The 12,235-nt window shown below is 52.5% G+C and overlaps 1 long non-coding RNA gene across 2 annotated transcripts; it reads right to left on the bottom strand.

The window, feature by feature from the left end:
- Nucleotides 1–5,507: 5,507 nt before the first annotated feature.
- On the bottom strand, nt 5,508–11,751 carry LOC131751292 (uncharacterized). Of its 2 annotated transcripts, XR_010839271.1 has the most exons (5): nt 11,552–11,751; nt 10,233–10,471; nt 9,704–9,862; nt 8,212–8,444; nt 5,508–6,863 (listed from the first exon to the last, which is right to left on the bottom strand). It is a non-coding gene; the product is annotated as an uncharacterized lncRNA (long non-coding RNA). The 2 variants fall into 2 exon arrangements; XR_010839270.1 differs by having other exon boundaries at nt 5,508–8,444; nt 11,552–11,744.
- Nucleotides 11,752–12,235: the final 484 nt, after the last annotated feature.

Raw genomic sequence — 12,235 nt, 5'->3', positions numbered from 1 at the left:
GGGAGAAGGGGGGCAGGAGGGGATGCAAGGGGTCAAGGTGCACCCACCCAAGTCCTGTTTAGCAGATCCTTCCCTTCCACAACGTTCTCTGAACCCCTGCCATGTGCAGGGCATGGGCCTGGGGGGTCTTCCCTGCATTGCCATAGCAACGGATGGGGGAGGTGGGAGTGAGCTGAAATTGGCAACACTGGTCCACCAGGCTTTTCGAGGTCTGTCTTCAAGTCGCCCACCCTGGCCATTACTTGCAAGTTAAGTGTGGTTTTATCTCGCACACCTGGAATTCCATTTGGTTGGTTTTTTTTTTTAATAAATTTGTGTCTTTATTTATTTATTTTTGGCTGCGTTGGGTCCTCCCTGCTGCACACGGGCTTTCTCTAGTTGCGGCGAGCGGGAGCTACTCTTGGTTGCGGTGCGCGGGCTTCTCATTGCAGTGGCTTCTCTTGTTGCGGAGCATGGGCTCTAGGGCTCACGGGCTTCAGTAGTTGTGTCACGCAGGCTTCAGTAGTTGTGGCACGCGGGCTTACTTGCTCCTCGGCACATGGGATCTTCCCGGGCCAGGGCTTGAACCTGTGTCCCCTGCATTGGCAGGCGGATTCTCAACCACTGCGCCACCAGGTTAGTCCCTGGTTTGGGTTTTATAGGCCATGAAACTCGAGCTCTCCCATGTCCTGGGCCCTTCGGTGTTCTAGAGCTGCCCTTGAACCCACAGCCCACCACAGCTTGGCTCACGCTCCTGCTGAAATAGTATGGGTTTCAAAACCATAAATGCACAGTTTCCAAACCCCCTCCCCAGGGCTGCTGGCCGTGAAGCCAGACATCCCAGATAGGGGACCCGGGGGGAGAGGGAGCCTCGAGGGACCCACTGGTGCACAGACAGCCTGGGGCCAGACAGCCTGGGGCCAGACAGCCTGCACGTCAGGGTCTCGGCAAGCGGCTCTCCGGAAGCTATTTCAATCCACAAAATGATTTCACTTTTGCTGAAATACATCATTCACCGGCATTTATGAGGCACCTACCGGAAGCCAGGCCCTGTACGAGGGGCCAAGGATACACAGCAAGTGAATGGGTGGCCCCTTCATAACAAAGGGCACCGGTTTCCCCAGAAAACACCAGTTGCTACTGCAACTTACTTCCCCAAAGAACGGCCTCTTCTTTGGCCGGAAAGGCACTGAGACCGACATCCAGGTGCAAACAGACCTGCAGAGCTGAGGCCCTGGCTCAGTCCCCGCCGCCACGTGGGGGGGACGTGACCACGGCAGGCCACGCCCCCTCCTCCCTGAGCCTCAGCGCTTCTGGTGAAAGCCAGGCTGAGCCCAGGGCCTTCTCCGACCAGAAGGGTCATAGCCAGTGTCCTCGTGCTGGGGCCACCATTCCCCGACGCTCACAGTGGGGTCATATCCCTGATGCATGTAAAAAAGCCCGTTAAATCGTTTGCCCTCTGTCCTTGGCGCAAGGATAAGCCACTTGAAACCACGGAATAGGCTTTACTCGTGTCACCAGTACATGTGTTTATACCCACGAGCACCTTGCCCTGGAGCTCCGTGTACATCGATGTGCAGGCCACAGCCTTGCAAGCCCGCCTGCAGCACACGGCAGACGTGCTCACCGCAGTTCCTGGCCAACCTCAGGGCCGGCTGCCCGCTCCAAACAAAGCCGGCGTGGCGGGAGTGTGGACCCCCACCCACGCAGCAGCGCCCTCCTCACCACTTGCTGTCAGCACGGGTCCCCACATACCTTTTCCAGCACATCTCCCATCCTCCTGGAGCATAAATTTTCAATAATAAACAGGACCAGAAGTTCCAATTGTCCCTCCTCGGACACGTTCTGAGCACACGTCTCTGGCTGACTCACAGTCTGCACATCAAGGCTAAATCCAAGTCAAAAGTAAACTATTTGATGACACGGCCGTGGGGACAGAGATTCTTCCACATCCCATCATGTATCAACTAAATACATATTTATATATATATATATATATTTTTTTTTTTTTTTTTTTTTCCGGTATGCGGGCCTCTCACTGTTGTGGCCTCTCCCGTTGCGGAGCACAGGCTCCAGACGCACAGGCTCAGCGGCCACGGCTCACGGGCCCAGCTGCTCCACGGAATGTGGGATCTTCCCGGACCGGGGCACGAACCCGTGTCCCCTGCATCGGCAGGCAGACTCTCAACCACTGCGCCACCAGGGAAGCCCTCAACTAAAAATATTTGATAAAGAAGCTCTGAGTTAAGCCCTTTGAGTTCTCCCAGGCAAGAAGGCCAGAAGCCCCGCCTCGCCTTTTCCAGCTTCTAGAGGCGGCGCACTTCCTTTGGCTCACGGGGGCGTCACCCCAGCCTCTGCTTTGTCGTGACAGCTCCACCTCGGCCCTCCCGCCTCCCTCTTAGAAGGAAAAAATCCAGGATAATCTCCCCATGACAAGATCCTTAATTTAATGCCTTCTGCAAAGTTCTTTCTGCCCTACTAGGTAACATATTCACAGGTTTCAGGGATTAGAGCACGGACATTTTGGGAGAGCCATTATTCTGGCTATCACAACACAATAGAAAGAATTTTTAAGATAAAAACTTAAGCATAAACAATAATTGACAAGTTACATGAAAATACGAAGCCCAGATAAACTGTACTCTGTTGCCGGATGGGAGCCCCCGGAAGCTAACACAAGCCTTGCTTTGCAGCCCTGTGAAACCTTCAGGATATGCTCGTTAAGCCCAGGACCCCTGCGAGGACCATAATCTATCACACGCTTCAAACGTGTGAAAGGAATGCAGTCAATGCCGGTCCACTGGTTTTCTTTATGAATTTGCCAGCCCTCTTTGGTGTTTCCTGGAGGGGCCCCCAAAGGCACACGCTGAGAAACATAGGTCTGCAGGCTAAAATCTAAACTCATCTTCACGGCGCACTCTCTCGTGCTCCAACCTGCTTCAGCCCCTGCTCCTCTGCCCCAGCGCCCCAGCCACTCTGCACCCGCAGAATCTCACGACTGCACACTCTCGAAAAGCCACTTCCCTCCTCCTGGGACACTAGTCCCGTCCCAGGGCCCCGAACACACCCCCGCAGGCTTCCAGAGTCTGCCAGGCCACACCTCCGCCCCACGCGCAACAGAGCCATCATCCTAGGAGGCCAAGGGCGTTTCAGGGACCTGCATGGACCATCTGAAGCTGTCAGGGTGTGGCCAGCATCAAGGGACTGTGGTATGCAGAGACCCGAGAGAGGCAGGGGCACGAACAGCGAGGGGGAGGCAGGGAGGCCATAGGTGGAGATACAGGGAGCGGAACGTCTGCACGCGCAGGAGAACCGCGCCCAGTGGAGACAGCCTCTCTCCTCGGCCACAGTGGGGAGGGGACTGCAGATGGAGCTAGAAGTGGAGGACTTGGAACCCCTCCTGGACCCCCCACAAGCCAGAACACCCACCAGGGGCGGCAGTCAGAACTTGAGAAATAAGTTCGCTGGAAACTTGTGGGGTTTTACTTAAAAGCAATTGGCAGTTTGTACTACTCTGTTTTTCAATCATGCTGAAGGCATGGGATTGTGTGGCTTATTTTTCTTCTTGCTGACTGAGTACAAGGGGTTTGGTTTTAACAGCTCTAGAGGGATAAACTGACTTAACAGTAAACTGCACACATTTAAAGTGCGCAGATGGATACACCGGACACACGTGGACCCCGTCACCCCACTCCAGGCAGTGAACATAGCCACAAGCTCCTTGGTGACCCCTCTCTCCTGCACCCCTCCACTGCCCCACGCCAGGCAAGGCTGGGCAGCTTTCTGTCACCATGGTTTGCATTTTCTAAAATTTTATATAAAGGGACTCATACACCATGTGGCCTCTCGTGTCTGGCTTCTCTCGCCGAGCGTGTTTTCACAGTTCACGTTGTCGCGGTATCACTAGTCTGTTCCTTTCTATGCTGGGTAGTACTCCATTATGTGGGTGTACCACGGTTTATCTCCTCTCCTTGGTAGATACTGAGATTTTTCCAAGTTTGGACTGCTATGAATAAATATGAATATCTGTGTACAAGTCTTTGTATGGACAAATGTTTTCACTTCTTTGGGGTAAATCCCTAGGAGTGGAATCGCTGGGTCCTACGGTACGTGTATGTTTAACTTTTTAAGAAACTACCACGCTGCCCTCCAATGTGCTAGCGCCGTTTCACATCCCACCATAGTGACTCTTCCTGACTTTTTGCCCATCTGTTAAGTATGTACTGGATTCCCACTGCGGTTTTTACTTGCCTTTCCCTGACTGCTACCGAAGTGGGAACACTTTTCATGTGTCTGTTGGCCATTTGGATTTCCTCTTTTATGAAGTGCCTGCTCAGGTCATTTCTATTCAGTTATCAGTCTTTTCTTCTTATCGATCTGTAGAAAATTATTCCCTTATTCTATTAGATGCAAGACCTTTGTCTCATCCCAAATATCTTCTCCCACTCAGTGATTTGTCTTTCATTCACTTTATAGTGTCTTCTGATGAACAGAACTTCTTCCTTTTAATGCAGATTAATTTATCAATCTTTTCTTTGTGGCTTACGAGTTTTGTGTCTTTTTAAGACTCTGAGGTCATGAAGATTTCCCTATTTCATCTGCAATTTTTTTTTTTTTTTTGCCTTTCCCGTGTCTCTCAGTAAATGCGCCTGGAACGGACTTTTTAGTGTGGTGAAATGGGGAGCTCCACTTCCGTGTGTGGGTGACCGCGGGCCCCCGTTGTCCCAACATTATTACCCAACAGGCCATCTCTCCCATTGTTCTGCAGTGTCTGTTTCATCGTAAATCAAGCACAAACACGTGCACATTGATCTATTTCTGGTTCTTTGTTCTGGCCATTTGTCTCCCCTTGTACATAGTCCCATTCTCTCTCTTTAGCTTTATACTAAGTCTTGAAATCTGGTAGAGCAAGATCTCTCAGCATCTCCTTTTTCTTCCAGAACCTGTTGACTAGCTTCATCCTTTTACATTGCCATATACTTATTAGAACTGTCTTTTCAAATTCAAAAAGAAACATGTGAGGATCTTTATCTGCACTGCATTAACTCTACAGGTCAACGTGCAGAAATTTGACACCTTTTTTACAGTCTCCTTATTTGGTTCTTCTCCCACGTTTCCCAAAGTTTTCTTACGTGTCTTTTGTTATACATATTCCTGTGTACTTGTTTTTATGCCATTGTAAATTGTATCTTTTTAAGTCTTAATTTCTAATTTTCTGTTTTTGGTGCACAGAATGCAATTGGTTTCATAGTTGATTATGTATTCAGCAACTTTAAAAACGCCCTTATTAATCTAAAAATGTACCTGTAAGTAATTTTGGATTTTCTACACTACACTTCTACATTGTCAGATAAGTTGTTTTCACCTTTCTAATTCTTATATCATTTGTTCATTTTGTTTGGCTGCTAACTGCCTTAGTGGACCCAACTCAAAAGTAAAGCTTTTAATTTTTCACCCTTAGTTATAATGCTTGCTGTGGGTTTTTTATAAATAACCTGTGTCAGAACAAAGACATTCCCTTCCACTCCTAGTTGCCAGGGTTTTTTTATTAAACACTTTTTCTTCATCTGTTAACATGATCATATCATCTTTATCCCTTAATAAGCTGTAAATATAGTGAACTACATAACTTACAAATATGGCTGGGTAAGGCTAAAACACACACACACACACATACATACCTATGGCGAAGTGGGCACTAGCTGAAAACATGGCAAGTTTATCACCTGTCTAGCCCAGGATGGTAGCTGGATTGGCGGGAAGCTCTTCACGTGCCTCCACCTTGTAACTCCTCCATCCCCAAGGGCCGGTCATCGTCTGCACCCGGAAAGCGGAAAGCGGAAGGGGAAAGAGACGGGGAGGAGGCCCACGTGCTCTCCTCCTAAAAGCCTTAGCCTGGAGGCAGCGTTCCACTGATGAGGTCACCTGGTCACAGCTGGGTGCTTCGCAGTGACAGCCCCATACTATGAAATAAGAGCACCGATTTCGGTGGAGAGCCAGCGGACACCAATATAAACCCAAGGTTGTCTTAATGCATTATAGTTTATATATCGCTAAATCCAGTTTTCTGAGTTTTCTTTAGCATCTTGCATCCATGCACGTGTGACACAGACCAGTATTCTTTTTCTCCTGCTGTCCTTGCTGGGTTTTGCCATCGAGGGTGCGCTAGCGTCATAACATGACTTTGGTCGTGCCGGTGGTAAATGCGTGGCCTCTCAGCCCTGACCCCACTTCCCACCGTCCTGCTGTGGTCCAGACCACGTCTTCCTCGCAGCTGGCGCAATGTCAGGCTCCGTCAGTAGAGGGAGCTGGAGGGGCACCGGAGGAGCCAGTTTCTCCTCCTGGTTCTGGGTGCCTTCCTTCCTCCTTGTTCCCGGGCGCTTGGCTGGAGCGCTGTGCACCCAGGAGCTCGCCTCCCAGTGAGCTTCAGGGCACCTGAGGTGGCTTCCTGGTGGGGAGCTCAGTGGCACCCCTGTAAGCAGTTTCCAGAGGGTTCAAGGGCACTCCCTGGAGGGCTTCTCAGCAGCTCACCAGCAAGCCCAGCCACGACCCAGCAGGCTTCTAAGCAAAGTTGACGGCACCTCCCTTCCCCAGGGCAGCTTCCAGGTGAATCACATGGGCACCCCAGTGCGGGGGCGGGGGGCGCTGGGGATGGAGGGTCCCTTCTTCCACTAGCTCAGAGTTCTCGCCCATCAGTCATACGGACCAACTCTGGCCCAGATCAACCCTGTGAACTCTATTCTGCCGTCTGTCTGTTGAGTTAAAACAACACCATCTCCAACAAGGTGTCAATTCAGCCTTAGGGAGGGCTCCCTGCCTTCCACACTTGTTCCTTCCGTGGGTACTCTCCCTTGGGGTATTCCTTCAAATGCTCTTTTTTCTCCCTGGAAATAGGCAACAATCCTTATCTCAAACCTTCCTCGCTCGTATTATTGTGCGGTGACTGTCTGCTGGACTGGACCCTGACTGATACAGAACTGGCACCGGCAGTGATCACAGGAGACGGACTTGCAGAGTGGGATCTGGGAACTGATCTGTTGTGACTTCAAGCTTAAGCAGTGTTGAGCTCATTGCCAGCGGGAAATGGGAAGCTAGTAATCCGTGGCATGCCCGCATGCGCCAGCATCAGAATTAATCAAGCCATCGCCTTTGGTTGCTTGTGATGAAGTGCTGAGTGAAGCAAGTGACTTGGAGTGTCTGTGGCTCTACTGAACCCTTTTTTTTTTTTTTTTTAAATGGTAGTAAAGATGACTAGAGGCAGTACGGTATGGGACAGAGCTTCGAGTGCACATAGAGAGAAAATGACAAGTCATGGCGACTTAACTCTCAGGACAAGTAATATGAGAACCAGAATACTTCAATAAAGAACCTCTTCCTTTTCCTGCAGTCACAGGGCTGACATTGCTAAAAATCATACAGGAAAGTTCACTGTATTGCTTGTGAACAGCTAGATTCAGTCTCACCGTATCTCAAGGGAAAGTCAGGCACTGACTGAGGAAGGGGGGGAGCATGAACCTGGGAGTGGGGACATGTGGTTAGATCCAGGGAAACGGATCACCCTACAACCCCAAATTGTTCTAAGCCTCCCTCACCAGTAGAGGTCGTCTGTCCGTGGCACCTTCCTTTGCTTGAAAATCCGGTGACACCCTTGCCAAGGGGAGACGCCTTGAAAAGGGACACCTATTCTCAAGACCCAGCACAACTACCCCCTGTTACCAGCAGACACATGACTCAGGTCAAAGCACAGCGTGCTCCAGTGGGACAGGAATACACAATGCTCCGGGAAGACTAGCTTACCCACCTAGAAAACGAGCAAGCCTCTTCTAACATATACCAGAAACATGGGAAACACGTGTGCAGTGGAGTCTAAGGGTGTCAGACCACGGAGGGTGGACTGTAACACTAGATCAGGCCAAATCTATGGATGATGGTAAAGGGACTAGAGTCCAGATTGAATGCACTCACTTGCGCAGCTGGAGGTGTTTCTAAACAACACATCGGACTGTCTGACTGAGACTTATCCTCAAAAATGGCCTACATTTAGCTAGGTTGAGATGCCAGAGCTTCCCTGGAATGCAGGAGGGAATCCAAAGGCCTAGGGAGATAGGAACGTTGGACTGGATTCATCCCGTGTGACCTGTCCACCTACCTCCCAGCTACAGACTTCTGGAAGACCCAGAAGACGTTCCTTTCACTCGGGCACCGAGAAACACATTAGTAAGGCGCACTCACATCCTTGGAAAGCTTCGGGATTGTTCTCCTTGACGGCACGCACGATGGTAGAGATGCTGCCACCGAGGTGGGCTCCCCAATCTCAATGGAGATGACGGGATTCCAGAGGAGCAGAGGGCGAACGGCAGGAATCGACCACCAAAGGCAAGGGGGGTGCATCCACCGAGAAAGACAGCAGATGTGTGCCCGCAATCAAAACACCTTGGTCCCCAGGGATCTTTAACAGTGGTTCACTGAACAGGGGGGAAAAAAAAAAAACAACCCTTTAGGCCTGAGAGCCAAAAGCCTGACTTGAGTCACAACTGTGGGTAGGAACTGCCTCTCACCCGGCTCTCAGACCCAGTCAATTCACAGGCCAGACCCCCTGACTGCAGGAGAGACTGCGTCTGAGACCCCTCCCCCAAGCCTTCCCAAATCCCAGCTGCTCAGCCGTGATACTGGAACTGGAACAATGTTACGCTGGTCAGGAGAGGGTGCTGCAGGGATGCCGGGAAGAGGGGGGGGTCCTCTCCGCAGTTCCATAGTGCTTCCCTTCTTTCTAAGCCCCTAGGCACCTGGCTGGCATGCGAGACACCGGTGGAGCATACCTGCTGCAGTGCCAGCGGCACCCAGCAGGCAGCTTCCTGGTTGAGCTCCTCAGGTATCCTAAAGGGGTTCCCAGAAACTTCAACTTCCCCACAGGCAGCCTCCCAGCTTTCCCCGCGAGTCCGGCCTGCTCCCGCCAGCTTCCCACCAGGTTCAACGGAACCCCCTGCAAGCAGCTTCCTAGCGAATCTCTCTGGCACGCCAACAGGTGGTTTCCTGCCCACCAGCCTTGGCCCAGCAGCCCAGAAACCCAGTGAACCTCTCAGCCCTAGAGTAGGTGTAACCACTACAGAAGCTTCAGATTATTTGCTGACGGGAAGCTTGGAGAGACACGCGTCTGGAGGCCTGGAGAACTTCTGTACACTCTCATTTTTCAGAGCCAGAGCTACCAGCACCCTTATGAATGTGTGTTTAAAAGGGGCACACTGCCCCCTAACTTTGCCAGACTCAGACTCTCCCGTTCCCTACTATTACGCCTAGTGTTTCTGCACTAATTCCGGCTCCTATAGGCCCCCTGTAGGTTTTATGGTCGATGACACATGCCTACCAGGCTCTTAACTTCAAGAGACGAGGCTCCTAGAGAGGTGCCGGGAAAAAGTTTCCCCTCAGCAGTGCTGGGGAATGTGCGACACCCCCTGGATACAAGGGACCAAACTCATACGGCTCTGAGATGCACTGGGGCTGTCACACCAACCACCCCTCCTCAGGGTGATCTCTGTGTCCAAAAATAAATCCTGCTTTCCAGGCCATGCGATTAAGCCCACTAAGTTTCAGTCATTCCCTGAAGGACCTGGGCAGCAATACAAACTAAGCCAAAAGGAGACAAGAGTTCTTCCCTGTCACTGTCTCTCCCCTTTCCCACCTGCCCTCTTAATGCTGGCAGACCCCAATCCTGTTCTCAACTCACCCTACACAGTAAGCCAAAATCCCCAGGTTCAAGGTGGCTTCAGTAACAAGGCCTTTATTTCCACACCCAGCAGAATAATGGGAGGCAGGCAGTTCCCTTGGAAGTCTGACTTGGAAGCTGGACAAATCCATCGCGAGTCACATGAGGCCAACAGTGTCCCTGAAAAAAGGTAAACCATCCCTAAGAGCCACAGAAAGGCCCCAGCTGAGGTCCCCCTAGCCAATGCTGGGTCACACCCACGCCCTAACTAGTCAGGAAGGAGATGAGGCCCATCAACAGGCCCAGGCTGCTCATGGGTCCCTCCAGGGACTGGAACGAGGACAGGTGATGAGTCCCTCCCAGCTGGTAGAGTGGTGAGATGGCTTCTGCCACGGGCACTGACAGCGAGAGAACTCTGGCAAGGGCCCCGGGCAGGTGAGAGCACCCGAAAGCTCCCCACACACCTAGCACTCATCAGGAACATCCCATTTGACCCTCTGAAGCTCAACTTCCAGCCAAGGACATCCTCACAGAGGCTCCCTCACCTCACCTCTGGCACGCGTCCTGTTCCGCTGAGCGAGGAGAGAGCACGTTCCCTGCACACTTAAGGCATTTCCCCAGCATGAACTTCGTGACGCTTTACGAGGTGAGGCCCTTGACTGAAGGTTTTCTCACATCGGCTGCACTCACACGCCTCTCTACCGCGAATGTTCTGCTGCTAAATGAAGAAGCCTCTTGGGTGGAAGGCCTTCCATCTCTGCATCCATGAGGTCTTCCTCGAGGGTGAACCTGCCAGGGGTGAATGGGGTTGGACCTGCAGCTTAACGCTTTCTCACACTGGGCATACTCAACAGACTTCCATGCAGCACAAGCTTGACGTTTTGGCAGGAGGTTTTCCCACGTTTGCTGCACTCCTAACACTTTTCTGGGCTGTGAACTTTCCAGTGTAAATCAGAGCACACCTTTGGCAAAGTGCTTTCATTCCATGCATTCAAAGGGACTTTCTCTAGTATAAACTTTCTGATGCCGACTGAGCTTAAAGATGCCACTAAAGGTTCTCTGATATTACCGCACTCAGCAGGCTTTGGGGGGGCGGGGGCGGTGCTGCGCCCTTTGGCTTGCGGGGATCTTAGTTCCCCGACCAGGGATCGAACCCGTGCCCCCTGCACTGGAAGCGCGGAGTCCTAACCACCGGACCGCCAGGGAAGTCCCAGGCCTTTCTGCTGTGAACCTTCTGGTGCCAAACAAGCGTGTATCCTTCGCTGAATGCATCCTTCCCACGGTGGCTGCACTCATAAGGCTCTTCTCCAGCGTGGATTCTCCGCCGTTGAAAGAGGCGGGGGTTACCTGCACTCAGACCTGCCCCGATGTGGCGGCCGTAGGCTCCCTCCCACTTGCCGTACAGTCCGGGGTGAGCGGTCTCCCAGCCTGCGGCGCTCCTGCCGGCCTTCCCCGTCCCGGTGCTGGAGGAGGCCGGCGCTGGCGGGGACCCGTCCTCCCCGCACACTGAGGGCTTCTCTGACACGTGGACTGCACAGTGCCTCGCCACGAGGCCCTACCCTGCCCGCCTCTGCTGGGTTTCTCTCGGCTGGGCTGCTTTGGGGCCGGAAGCGCTGAGGCCGAAGCCTCTCCCACACGCCTCCTCACTGCAGCTTCTACCCGCGGCGGCTCCCCGGTGCTCAGCCAGGAGCAACTCGTCTCTCCAGCCTGGGCCACACATCTCAGGGAACGCGCCCAAGCAGACGGACCTGCGAGGGGTGTCCTGATCTGAGACGCGCTTACAAAAGCGCCCCGCTCGGCCGGTGCCTCCCGCTCTACTCCACACCGACCACCCCGGGGCCACAGGTGCCAAGTTCCCCCACATCCAACCTCCACGCAGCAGGCGCCGAGCCACTCCTCCTGGGAGAAGCACAAGCCACATCCTCTGAGACCACGAGGCCCTGCCGCCAGGGGCTCTCCTCAGGACCGCCCCACCCAGCTATCGAGTCCTTCGGATGAGGGCCGACCCCCGAGCCGCCGGGATCCCAGGAGGACGGTCCGGAAGTCCCGCCCCCACCTCGTCCACACGCACAGGAACGCCCCCCTCCCGGGCCCTCATTGGCCCTCCACGTCGTGACGTACCTCACAACGGGAGCTGAGAAATGGCGTTCCCACGTGGGGCGGGGCTTCACCTCCTCTTAAAGGAGACGCGCCAAGATTTCTCCGTCAAGTACTCAAATGCCACTTCCTTTCGGGCAGCAGCTGCCCCCCGCGGCTGTCCGAGTACTTCCATAAGTTAGGTAAATTCTATTTTCTAGGAATGTGTCCATTTCCTCTAAATTTTCACATTTACTATCGTAATATTGTTTATAATATACCCTCTTAACTTTTTATATGACCTATAAAATTGCCCTTTTAAATTTTTAAGTGATTTGTATGTCCTTTTTGTCTTGATTAGTCTCTCTAGAGGTGTGTCCATTTTTTCCTTAGAAAGCAGCAGCTTTGGGCTTTGTTGCTGCCCTCTGTAGGCTGTAATGAATTCTGCTCTTTATTATTTAGCTTTCACCCCCACAC

Source organism: Kogia breviceps, chromosome 2 (assembly GCF_026419965.1).
Source record: "Kogia breviceps isolate mKogBre1 chromosome 2, mKogBre1 haplotype 1, whole genome shotgun sequence".
In the NCBI taxonomy this organism is placed as follows: Eukaryota; Metazoa; Chordata; class Mammalia; order Artiodactyla; family Physeteridae; genus Kogia; species Kogia breviceps.
This window is presented reverse-complemented; position numbering and strand designations above follow the sequence as displayed.